Below are 12421 nucleotides of genomic sequence, written 5' to 3' on the forward strand. Positions count from 1 at the left end.
CATAAACAAGTATGAACTTGGCTTTTATTTTGGTTGGAACTATTTATTTTAATCCATCTGAGATATGTAAGCTTTAAATAAAAAAGCTGACCAGTTTGATCTTTAACAGATCACATGCATGAGGTGTTGTCTGCTGCTTCTTCAATGTAATGAACCGCAATGCATATCTGTGAACAAAGTCTGCATTCCATCCCAGGAAATCAAATACTGGAACAGAATACAGATTGTATGCATTATGTTTGTACGTTTCATTGCATTCTACTTATGTGCTCCGTTTGTTTTATCTTGTGTTGGGTAGATATTTCTGCTCTGAAAACAAGACAAATGAATGCATGGCCTATTGATTATTGATATGTACTTCTGAAAACATCTGCCTCCACAAAGAAATATCTCATGAACAATAAAATACTAGTTGGGAGCTGGATTGTCCAAAAGGTGTGGCCAGAACTGAAAAAAGGTTAGTTATTCGTACACTCAACTTCATATGCAGTATATAATGTATAATTCTATATACTGTATAGATAATGTATGTGCTATTTGTACACTTGGATATTTGTACACTTGATGGTGAGATATATATATATATATATATATATATATATATATATATAGAGAGAGAGAGAGAGAGACACACACACAGAGACAGAGCAAGAGACAGAGATATATATATATATATATATATATATATATATATATATATATATATACACACTGTATATAATATACAGTATATAACATGGACAGCTCCTTTGAACACATGATGTAGGTTCACAGCAATAGATTTCACATGCAAATACTACAATTAGAATCAACTCCAGACCTTTTACCTGCTTAATTGATGAAGAAGTAACATAGAAGTAGCCCACACCTGGCCATGAAACAGCTTTGGATTCAAATGTCCAATTACTTTTGGTCTCTTGAAAAAGGGGGGTTGGCTACTCTTAAGAGCTGTAATTCCTAAACCCTTCCTCCAATTTGGATGTTCATACCCTCAAATTAAACCTGAGAGTGTGCACTTTCAGCCAATATCCATTATATAACTATAGATTGAATATGGTTTGGTAAATACCTGAAAAAATCTAAAATTGTGCCTGTGTCCAAATATATATGGAACTAACTGTATGTGCTATGTATAGAGACAGATCGTTGCATTATCTGTCAACATAGCAGGTTTGTAGTTTCTGTGTCTCCAGACACAAAGGATTGCAGTGTACCCCAGAGGTGATGTAATGCATTCTGGGCTCCTCTTACATCCTCTCCACACTAGTCACAGTACATTTATTAAATTGTTCTCTACAGCCTTCCACTCATTTTTCTCACTCATTGTGATAATCGATAAAGGAAAAATGTTAGATGCTTTTTTCAGGTCATAAAACTGAAAAAACGTATTTTGGTCAAACTGAAAAAACGTATTTTGGTCAAACTGAAAAAATGTATTTTGATCAAAATGAAAAAAAAAACTGAAAGAAACCTTTCACAGAACTACAGCCCACAAAAATGTATAGAAGAAAATGGTATTGTTGACAATATTGCTACTAAATTAACCTTGCAGTTTATTGGTGGTGTGGGTTTCTGCAAACACTTTTGCCAAAACAGAGAAGGGAAAATGAATTATTTAAACTAGTTGAAGAGTACAGCTGGGAGACATTGTTGACTTGATTGTCCAAACATGTTCTCAGTGAAAGCGAGGTGATGAAGTTGATGAAGAGAATGAGTTTGGGGCATTTTTTTAAAGCAGCGAATGTGACATTCACCAAATATTTGTAAGCCGTGTACAGGGGTGGGCTCCCCAGGATACAGTGAAGTCACGAACGAGGAAAGCAACCCCAACACCAGCTTTTGCCACAACAGAATTTTATTTAGATGTGGCAAATAAACACAACCACAAATGCTGGAAACATACAATAAATTTACATACACCCAGTCCACAGGCTGAGACCCTTGTGCTGCACAGCATGGCACCTTCTGATGGATGAAGGTAGAAAGTGAAGTAATTTACCTACTGGCGGGCACAAATAAGCTGCCACACCTTACCTGTTATTACCCTAAAAGAGCAGGAATCAGTGTATGGGTATATGGTATGGGCTAGCCTGCGGTGCAGCACAACAGCTTACAATCTTACACAAATCTACAATATTCCCTCTCCCATAACTGGTCCTGTATCATTTGCCTGAGTATTCCTTCTGAGCAAAATGCCAGTCTGGCTTGAGTTTGTGGGATTTTATCAGCTCTCCAATGTGAAATGTCACTTTAAGTTATGGAGTCCTTCCAATGATCAGTAACAACACTTGTGGCCTGACACAAACAGAGACCCTAACTAACCAGCTATAGGCCTGGTCTCAGTTTATAGGCACCAACACTGAAATGAGGTGCGTGCACGATCTTACCGACCCGGGTCTGCTTTGCATCCACTGGTGACTCTGAACAGAACAAATGTCTCTCCAACAAGCATGCGATATCGCAGTACATGTTGCGTTTTTCTTCTGCTCTCATCAGCATTCCTGGCAGCAATCTTCCATTCTCGGAACAGGATCAGGGTCTTGGACATGATCAGCTTCACTTAGCCACAGCTCTGGTTACTGAGGGATGCATTCACACCTGGATGTCATCGGATTCTCAACTCACACGGCCCCTTCTTTCAGCATCATCCAAAACATGGCTGCGATCTGCTCTTCCTGTTCACTAAACTCTGTGTGAAAACCCCACCTCTTATTGAATATAGAAATATCTATGCAGTCTGAGGCTGTGTTAGAAAAACAGTGACATCTTGTGGCTAAACTGCAGAATGTCACTCCAGAACATTTAATTTACTGAACACAAACAGTGTTCAAACAATGAGAGCTGTTTCCCCATCTCACATATTCACTGCAGGTGAATCTTCTTGGTTCATGTGGAAATGATTAACCAACTTGAAATGTTTGGTGAATGTCACATTCACAGCTGTATATTTATGCCCTGAGGCTTTGGGCTGTTCAATCCTTGTTATCCTATTTTCTTTTTTTTTGTGCATTGTCCATTTAGGACCTCTACCCTGATCCCCTGCGGTGCAAGACTCCTGACAGGGACAAAGTGTTTCCAATATGGTCCACCTTTCCTTGTGGCAAAAACCGAGCACTAGGTCAGGGAGCTCTCCCGAAGAGAGACCCCCAGGAACAGAGGAGGAAGGAACCTAAGGGCCACATATCCTCCCCCTAGACTTCAGGGCAGGCCCGAGGACCCACACATTCTATCCAAGTGATAAAAAAACACACATAAGTGAAATGTGACAAACAGTGAGGAAAAATAAATAAGTAAAGAAGTGGCTGTGCAGTTGTGCACTTGCTAGGCCTTGAGGCCTATAGCTAAACAATTGCCCTTGACTTAGTCAAAAGGCCTAGCCCCCATGTGTTACTAAGAGCACCCCTGGGGTGACCACTCCCAGGGGGTAATGCTCCATGGACTTTCTGCATCCCCAGCCCCTGGCCAGAAAAGGTAGACCCATTCAAATCAGGAGGAACTGGGCCCATCTGGTTTTCCTGGGGGAATTACTCCTGTGCCTCAACAGCCTGCGAGCACCCTGGTTTCTCTTCCAGCCAGTACTAACTTTCTGAGCCCCCATCATACCAGCAGGGGTACTATATAGCCAGCCATCCTCGCCAAAAGGCAAGAATGACAGAGGAGAACCCCTACTGGACACTGATAAGAACAGATACTACCCTTGATCTTAGCCAAAAGGCCGAGAAGTGATCCTCGTTATCCTATTCTCTATCTTAATCTAAACACACAAGTTCTGTTAATAGCAACAGCAGTGGTGATGGCAATTTGAGGTGTTTCACCAAATGTAAGCCAGTTATGGTTTTGCAAGATAATAGGAAATTATATACATTTTTCGGGTATAAAAAATATCTCACATTTCTTTGTGATAGTTAAATTGATTAAAGTCACTCTGTCAAAAAATAGACCTACCAAAAGGTATTTAATGCATGCCTGAATATTCTTACAACATATCTTGTTTCCTTTGGCTATGGTCAAATGCCAGCCTGTTTTGAATATGTAAAGCTCAGGCTGTACTCCTTACTACTGGACAATGGTACAGTCCATCATAGTGATAGGCCAAAAGGAATGTGGGGGAAGTCACAAGCTCTGACACCTGGAAGTGTCAGAGCATGGCTTATCTGGAACAGCTTAGATTTTGGCTGCAGCATATGTAAATAATAGCTGCTGCATGTATATACTGTAGGTGCCTATATAGGAGCTAGCAGCTCTCTTGTTTTTCTTTTTTTAAGGATGTTTTAGCATCACTGAGTCCAATAAAATGTTTTATGTTTAGATATAGTATGGATAATGATGAAATGTCCTCAAAGGAAATCCCTGTTTAATACAGGACACTGTTCTTTGATGAGGATGCAATGTACCACAGATCAAAAGTCATTGATTAGAAGTAAAAACACATACTGTCATGCACTGTTAAATGATCTAGCTTGGGGAAGATTGATACAAACAAGCTTAGCAAGCTAAAGGTTATATTAAGTGGAATAAACAAGGTAAAGTAAATAAAAGCGCAAATGGTTTAGATCCTTGTGAAATGTATACAGCTTGTAAAGCCATTGAGGTTAATGTGCAAAAAATAGAACATTTCACCTCAGCAGTAAGTGAAACGCCTTTCAAATTAGGAATATGATTACATGTGACATGAGAAACGTAGCATACATGCTGGAGTGCCCTTGTGCCATTCAGTAAGCTGGGACCACATGTAGAAAATTGAAAACAAGGTTGAATGAACATTGTTATCATAGCAAGAATTATTGGCATGTACAGTTTACTTTAATTAACTTTAAAGAAAAACATAACCGCTGTTTGTAGTAGGTTTGAAATTCTAGTGTATTGAATTTCCTGAAGGACTCTAGATGTACTCATTCGATCAGCATGTTATATCCAGATGGGAGACCAAGTGCATTTTTAATATAGCGTTTTTGGAGACAAGTGGTCATCTGTACCACTTCTAGCACTTAAATATTATGGACTAAATAACTGTGATATTTGTTTTTAAGTCTGACTGAGTTAAATTCAAGCCAAACTGGAGCTGCTCATAGTTCACTGAGTGGCCGCAATAAATGGTCAAATCTGGCCAGTTCACTAGCCCACCAGACCTCTGGCTGCTGTAGCTAGAATTCATTCATTTAGTGGTGGTATTATTTTCACAGCCTCTTGTCAGCTTGTTTCACATTGCAAACCCTGTTGACAACCTTGACCAAATGAGATATTGACAGCCAGCATCCCTAGATGGTTTTTTGACATTCAAAAGCCAGCTGAGAAGCTGTCATTTGCAGTTAGGGAGCCCGGAGAGAGAGGATCATTGTTGTGGGTCACCATGTTTGTGTCAAGAGGTCATCATTCATTGTGATTCACCATGGATCTACCCTTATTCAGCATGCACCCTTCCCTCTTCAACCATAGCTGACCACATTCCCTTAACATGGGGATACTAACTTGCCAGTAAGAGCCCCCTGGAAAGAAAGTTTGCTCCCATGTTGATGGGGACAAGGACCTCATCCCGACTTTCCTATGGACCCCATTCCTATGGGGTCACCCTCAGTTGAATGAGTATAGAGTAAATAAAAGTGAATGAAACACACACTGCTGGAAATGTTTTTCACATGATATAAATCCAACTTTATTTGAATTGCTCATCACTTTGGATCTGTCCTTATCCCTGATGAACAACACCCTGATGACTCCTCAATACAAACACAATGACCCTTATTGATGATCCTCTCCGAATGGACTGTTGCTGCTGAATGTCAACAAATTGTCAGCTGCTAAATGTCAACAAACTGGCTAAGGATGTTGGCTGCTCTCATTGACAAGATACAGTATGTTTACAAGAAGCAGCAGGCCAGGGAGTGGAGTCATTTAAAGGCAATAGTTTTTTTTAAAGGTCACATTTGCTGAAGGTATTGTGTATTTTAAATTTTAAATTAGAAACTTACTGAATGATATCTTTAAAATTAAATAATTTTGACTTTGTACATATCCACCATGGCATTGCTCAGTTACCCATCCCCTCTCTCACCAAACGATTAAAAATTGACCTTGAAAAAGGCAAGAAAAAAAATTAAAACATTCGGGTAACATAGACTTCAGTGGGGTTCAAGCTATATGTTGGGGGTTTTTGAATTTTTCTTAAGTGTCAATTGAAGGTCCAACAAACCAAAAACTTTGCTTGGTTAACTTATCACTACTGAAAAGGGTCAACTAAAATTTTACCAGTTATCTTACACTTTCCTGTATACTAGTGTCTTCCTGCTTCTATCAAATGATTACAAGGTATAAAGTTTTACTACTATGATTTTATGGCATTTTTGTTTTTGCTTTTATTTTTTTTATATGTTAACTAATTTGCTGCTGTTAATTGCAATTCAATGCAGCACAGGTAAAAAAGACAAATTGCCTTGAAGTGATATTAACCACTTGCCTTCAGGGCCCTTATACCCCCTTCCTGCCCAGGCCAATTTTCAGCTTTCTGTCACACTTTGAATCACAATTGCGCTGTCATGCAACACTGTACCCATATGAAATTTTTATCATTTTTTTGAGAGCGATAGAGCTTTCTTTTGGTGGTGTTTAATCACCTCTGGGTTTTTTTATTTTTTGCTAAACAAACCAAAATCAACTGAAAATTTTGGGGAAAAAAAAAGTTTTTTTCTTAGTTTTTGTTATAAAATGTTGTAAATAAGTGATTGAAGCCTTCCCTGATGTGTGCTAATGAGGCTGCACTGATAGGTGGCACTGATGGGCACTGATGAGGAGGCACTGGTAGGTGGCACTGATGGGCACTGGCAGGCATCACTGATGGGCACTGAAAGGTAGCACTCATATATGGCACTGATAGGCGGCACTGATAGGTGGCACTGACTGGCACTGTTAGGCAGCACTGATAGGCAGCACTAATGCGCACTGATAGGCAGCACTGACTGGCACTGATAAGTGGCACTGACTGTCACTGATAGGTGGCACTGATTGGCAGCACTGAAAGGTGACACTGAAAGGCAACTCAGATAGGCACTGATATGTGGCATTGATGTGCACTGGTAGGCACTGATGTGTGGCATTGATGTGGCACTGATGGGCACTGGCAGGTGGCATTGATGGACACTACAGATGGCATTTCTGGGGCTACATTGATCATCGGGGCACACTGATCATCAGTGCCCTGATGATCAGTGTATATGTCCCCTCTGAGGAATGCTGATTACCGGCTCTCCTCACCTCACGAGCTGTCAACGGAGCGGTTAGAGTTGAAGGATGTCATATGCACTTGCACCTGTCATTGCCTTATAAGGTGGGTGAGAGATGGTTAAAGGCAATTTAAAAAAAAAAAATAACAAATGTCGTACTTCCTGCTCTGTGCAGTGGTTTTGCACAGAGCAGCGCCGATCATCCTCTTCTCAGGTCCCCCATTGGCGCTTCTAGCTCCTCCCTCCTGTTGAGTGCCCCAGAAGCAAGCAGCTTGCTATGGGGGCTCCCAAGCCACTGCTCTGCATGTCCAATTACACCCAGAGCTGCAGCTCGGCCCCACCCCCTTTATCTCCTCATTGATAGTGATTGAAAGCAGCAGGAGCCAAAGCCTCCAACTTCTGTCTCAGCAAACGAGCAGGGAGAGCCTGCCATACACATAAAATACATGAAGGCAAAAAACATTGAGCCTTTAAAACCACTTTAATGGAAAACCACAGTCAGAATTTAAATTTAGACATTAGATCATCTCTAAGGTGTCTGTTCCAAGGCAAAAAAGCCCAATATTTCTAACATTTAATTATATTTTAGATTTCCCATCCCCGTCCCTTTTATTAATTTAGTTACCTGTAGTTGATTCCTCAACAAATCTTTTATGTCTTTGTAAGGGTGAGATGACTAAAAGTGAATCCTTAGGTGACATCTTAGAAGAGATTCCTACAGGAGTAGTTCTTTACTTGTATTATGTGTAGTTAGCTACATTTTTCTACACTCATATTCCATATCTATCTATATTTAAAGCTGTTGTATGGTTAATTAACAAGCATTCAATCACAGCCAAACCAGGTAATCGTTTAATGCTTCTTATATAAGATTTATATAATGCATGAAGATTCAGTTGAAGAAAATGATCCACCACTATTTGTCCAGCTAGGCAGTATTTGTGCTGTAAGTGCACATCATCATAAAATTGGTCTGCTGCTTGGACCTGTTGTTGTGCAGTCAGATAAACACTATTTTAAAAGGGAGAAACAGTGAAGGCCAGGCACAGTAGTTGTCCTTTGCATGATAGCCAGAAATAGTTTTTTCTAATATTGTCTTATATATTTTAATATTTGATGTCCCAGGAGGCCAGCTTCAGGGGAGAGGAGAGAGCACCAACAATGGCTGCACAGCCTGGATGGTGACATACTGTGGGGCATCTGTTGTCCACTGTCCCTCCTCTCCCCTGAAGCTGGTGCTAGAAGACAATCAAGTGGCAGAACCGAAATGCTCTTAGATTGGTAAGTATACACATCTTTCCTTTAAAGCTTGCTTAGTATAGGACTTAAAATCGGGGTGAGAGCAGGTTTAACTACTTGAGCTCCAGAAGGTTTTACCCCCTTCATGACCAGACCATTTTTTTTGCTATTCGGCACTGGGAATTGCTCGGTCATGCAACACTGTGCCCAAATGAAATTTTTATCATTCTTTTACACAAATAGAGCTTTCTTTTGGTGGTATTTGATCAAGACTGGGTTTTTTTATTTTTATTATATAAACAAAAAAAAAACGGAATTTTGGAAAAAAACTATATTTTCTTTCTGTTCTTCTTTCTGTTATAAAATAAATCCAATTAAAACAGTTAAAAAGCAAATGTTTTTATAAATTTAGGCCAAAATGTATTCTGCTATATGTCTTTGGTAAAATAAAATCCTTATAAGTGTATATTAATTGAAAAAAATAGTGTTGCACTGTCAGGAAAATTTCTAATTCAAGATATAGTGTATAACAAAAAAATAAAGTCCTATAAATGAAATATCAAAGTCCACCAAAAGTGTGCAAAATCTTGCAGCAGCTGTGCACCATACCCCACAACTCCAGAGGATTAAATCAGCATTTAAAATGTGACAAATCCTGCACAGATGGATGGATGGATCCAGCTCTCTTCCTCTCAAGCCTCAAGCCTCTTTCTCATGAATGGCATGCCCCAACAATAGTCACTGGATTGCTTCTCATATATCTCATTAACCGGTCTCACATTCCAAGGGAAGAGCAAGGAAATCCCATAGTGAAGTACCATTTAAAAACATGTATTAATAAACCAAGTGGGTACTCACAGATAGTATGACAAGCATATCGCACAGCATCGCCCACTCTCCAGACAGGCAAGATGACATCACTGCTAAACTCTGCCCTAAGCATGTTTCGTCCAAAGAGATATTTAATTTATATGACTTTATTTTTTATTCGATTTTTTATACACTATATACTGAATTAGTTTTCCTGACACCGCAACACTATTTTTTCTGTTGTCTTTCAATATTTATCTTAATACCAATGAGCTCTGCAGTCAGGATTTTTTACTTTCTCATTTTTATTTAATTTGATTGATTAATTAGGCAAGCATGGGTTTAGCACAACATTGGCTGACAAATTGTATAATATTTAGTTTGTGTGAAGGTTACAATGTCTACAAACTATGCTATGTATACTGGAATGGAGCACAGTTGTGGAGCATAGTTCATAACCTGTCGAGTAAAAGTGTTTTGATCTCTTATGTTAGATAAGACACTTTTATATTTTGATGATTTTGGATTTTTTACTCAATGGATTTGAGTATTTGAGATATTTTTGCTGGACATTACACTATTTCACTATGAGGGATTTATGATTATCGGATGTATCATCCGATGTGGTATATTATGTGATATGGTTTGATTTAATTGGTGTTATTTTGTACAAATTATTTTGAGGGTTGCACTGCAATATTTTTGATGTCATTTTCTATTGGAGAGGTGTTGTGAAAACACTATTTTGGTGTTAGTTAGAAAACTACGCAGATTGATATTTGATCACTTAGCCTGGGTTCACACTGATGCGGTCCGGAATTTGCAGTGTATTCTGTGTGAATGTCACACCTCATCAGAATCATGGTCTGGAATTCGCAGTGTATTCTGTGTGAATTTTGCACCTCATCAGAATTGCACCCCGTTAATACGAACTGATGGAGGTGTGTATGTTAAGTTATGCAAAAAAAGAGGGGTTGTGAAAAGAAATTCACAAAGAAAGCGGCTACATTATGAACAGAATGTGATACTCAGAAAAATTTCCAAAAATTATGCTTTATTAGACATACAAATTTGACATATGGGCAATCGCCCTGGTTTACCATCACCTCAGTATGAGACAATACACACAGACCTAAAACCATATAAAATGACACCAGGACCGGTCTAAATGCATGTGCAACAAGGACAATGACTACATGAGTCTAAAGTCCCTGTAGCACAGGCGCATAGGTGGACACTTCATCATATACGTCATACGTCAGATACGTCACTTCCGGTCATGCGCATTAGGTGGAACACACACTGACCCACAAGGAGGAAGCCATTTTCACATGCCATGAGGCAAGCCTAGGCAGCACAGGCGCCGAGAAGAGGCTGGAACCCGCGGTATATCGGCGGATGTCAGCGGTGGTTCCTTGGCCTCCCCAGCCTTGTATGGCAGCACCTATGAAGGATATTCTTTCCTCTCCTATTATCCATTGCACAGGTGGTGAGTGGACTGTTGCAGGACACAAGATATATGGTCCTATGTGACATATATGACCTATATATCCCATACAGAGTGAAAGCTCTTTCAGTGACTTTCCACATATTGTTTGTTTTACTACAGGATGGGGACATCATGGTGCTTTGTATGAGAAACAAGATATACCACATGTATTTCAACAGGCAGAAGATCTATTGGGATGTGTCTCGATTTTCTCACAGAAAGTGGTATCTAGTCCACATGCAGTGGTGAAGAAACCATTTCAAGCAGTGCGCTGCTTTATGCATCTATCCTTCCATCCTGGTAAAAAATGGGACATATCTTTATTCAAGAGCCCTAGGAAACAGCTGGTAATAATCACAGATGAATGGGCCCCAACCACTTGTGTTGCATCATTTACATGACATTCATGTTTTGTCTCATATAGGCCTAGAGGCATGCCTTCTTTTTGACGCATACTGTGCTTGCTGCATTGCATACATGTGATGTTTATATCTATGGTATAATTTTTTGAAATTCCCTGTTTGGGATATAACCATTCTGGTAGTAGCTTAGTCTACACATTTATAACACGTGTTATGGTATACCTATGGTATAATTTTTGTATACACCTCCTTTGGGAAGTGTCCACCTATGCGCCTGTGCTACAGGGACTTTAGACTCATGTAGTCATTGTCCTTGTTGCACATGCATTTAGACCGGTCCTGGTGTCATTTTATATGGTTTTAGGTCTGTGTGTATTGTCTCATACTGAGGTGATGGTAAACCAGGGCGATTGCCCATATGTCAAATTTGTATGTCTAATAAAGCATAATTTTTGGAAATTTTTCTGAGTATCACATTCTGTTCATAATGTAGCCGCTTTCTTTGTGAATTTCTTTTCACAACCCCTCTTTTTTTGCATGCCTTTTTTGGCTACTGAATGGAGACCATTTACTGGGTGATACGGTAATTTATTGTACGACCTCTTAATAATTATCTTTAACTAGTGTATGTTAAGTTAACAACACCCCGAAATCAGTCCACAAAACGTGGTGCAATGTGCAGAATCGGATCGCATAGGTGTGAATACCCATGCAATCTGATTCTAGTGCGGACCAAAAAAGAGTCCTGCATCTTTTTGGTGCGGGTACGGTGCGATTAGAGCCATAAAAAATGTATGGCTCCAATCGTACTGCACACAAATCGCATGTGATTTGCACAGGAATGCGGTGCGGTTCCTGTGCGAATCACATGCGATGTACCGCATCGCATATATGTGAACCTGGGCCTATACTGTGGAGTGAGTCTGTACAATATTTCTAGCTGTTGTCTCTGAAATAATATACTGTGATGTTTATGTTTACTTTGCAATTCATTTTATTTTATCTATATATTTTGGGGTGACCATATTTGTATTGCTTTGCAGAAAGATAAAAGAAGGAATATCACTTTCAAATACAGTAGTAATGAGATTCAATGGATCAATGTCATATCAGCATACAGAAAAAAAAGAACAAAAGAAAGAATAAAATTGTGATCCTATGTGCACAATTTTGATTATATGTATCTATAGAAACTGTAACCGGACTTCCAGCTCAGTTCACTGTGGCAAACTGAGCTGGAAGTGGGAGTGGGTACCTGTCAAAACCAGGTAAACGCTCCCCGCTCCCCCGAAAGGTGCTAAATG

General features: G+C 39.5%; 1 pseudogene; it reads right to left on the reverse strand.

Annotated features, from left to right (window-relative positions):
* Positions 1–3606: 3606 nt before the first annotated feature.
* Positions 3607–3727, reverse strand: LOC149464789 (U2 spliceosomal RNA; annotated as a pseudogene).
* Positions 3728–12421: the final 8694 nt, after the last annotated feature.

The sequence above is a fragment of the Staurois parvus genome, unplaced genomic scaffold, assembly GCF_062004578.1.
Source record: "Staurois parvus isolate SC_StPar_1 unplaced genomic scaffold, SC_StPar_1.0 ptg000147l, whole genome shotgun sequence".
Lineage (NCBI taxonomy): Eukaryota > Metazoa > Chordata > Amphibia > Anura > Ranidae > Staurois > Staurois parvus.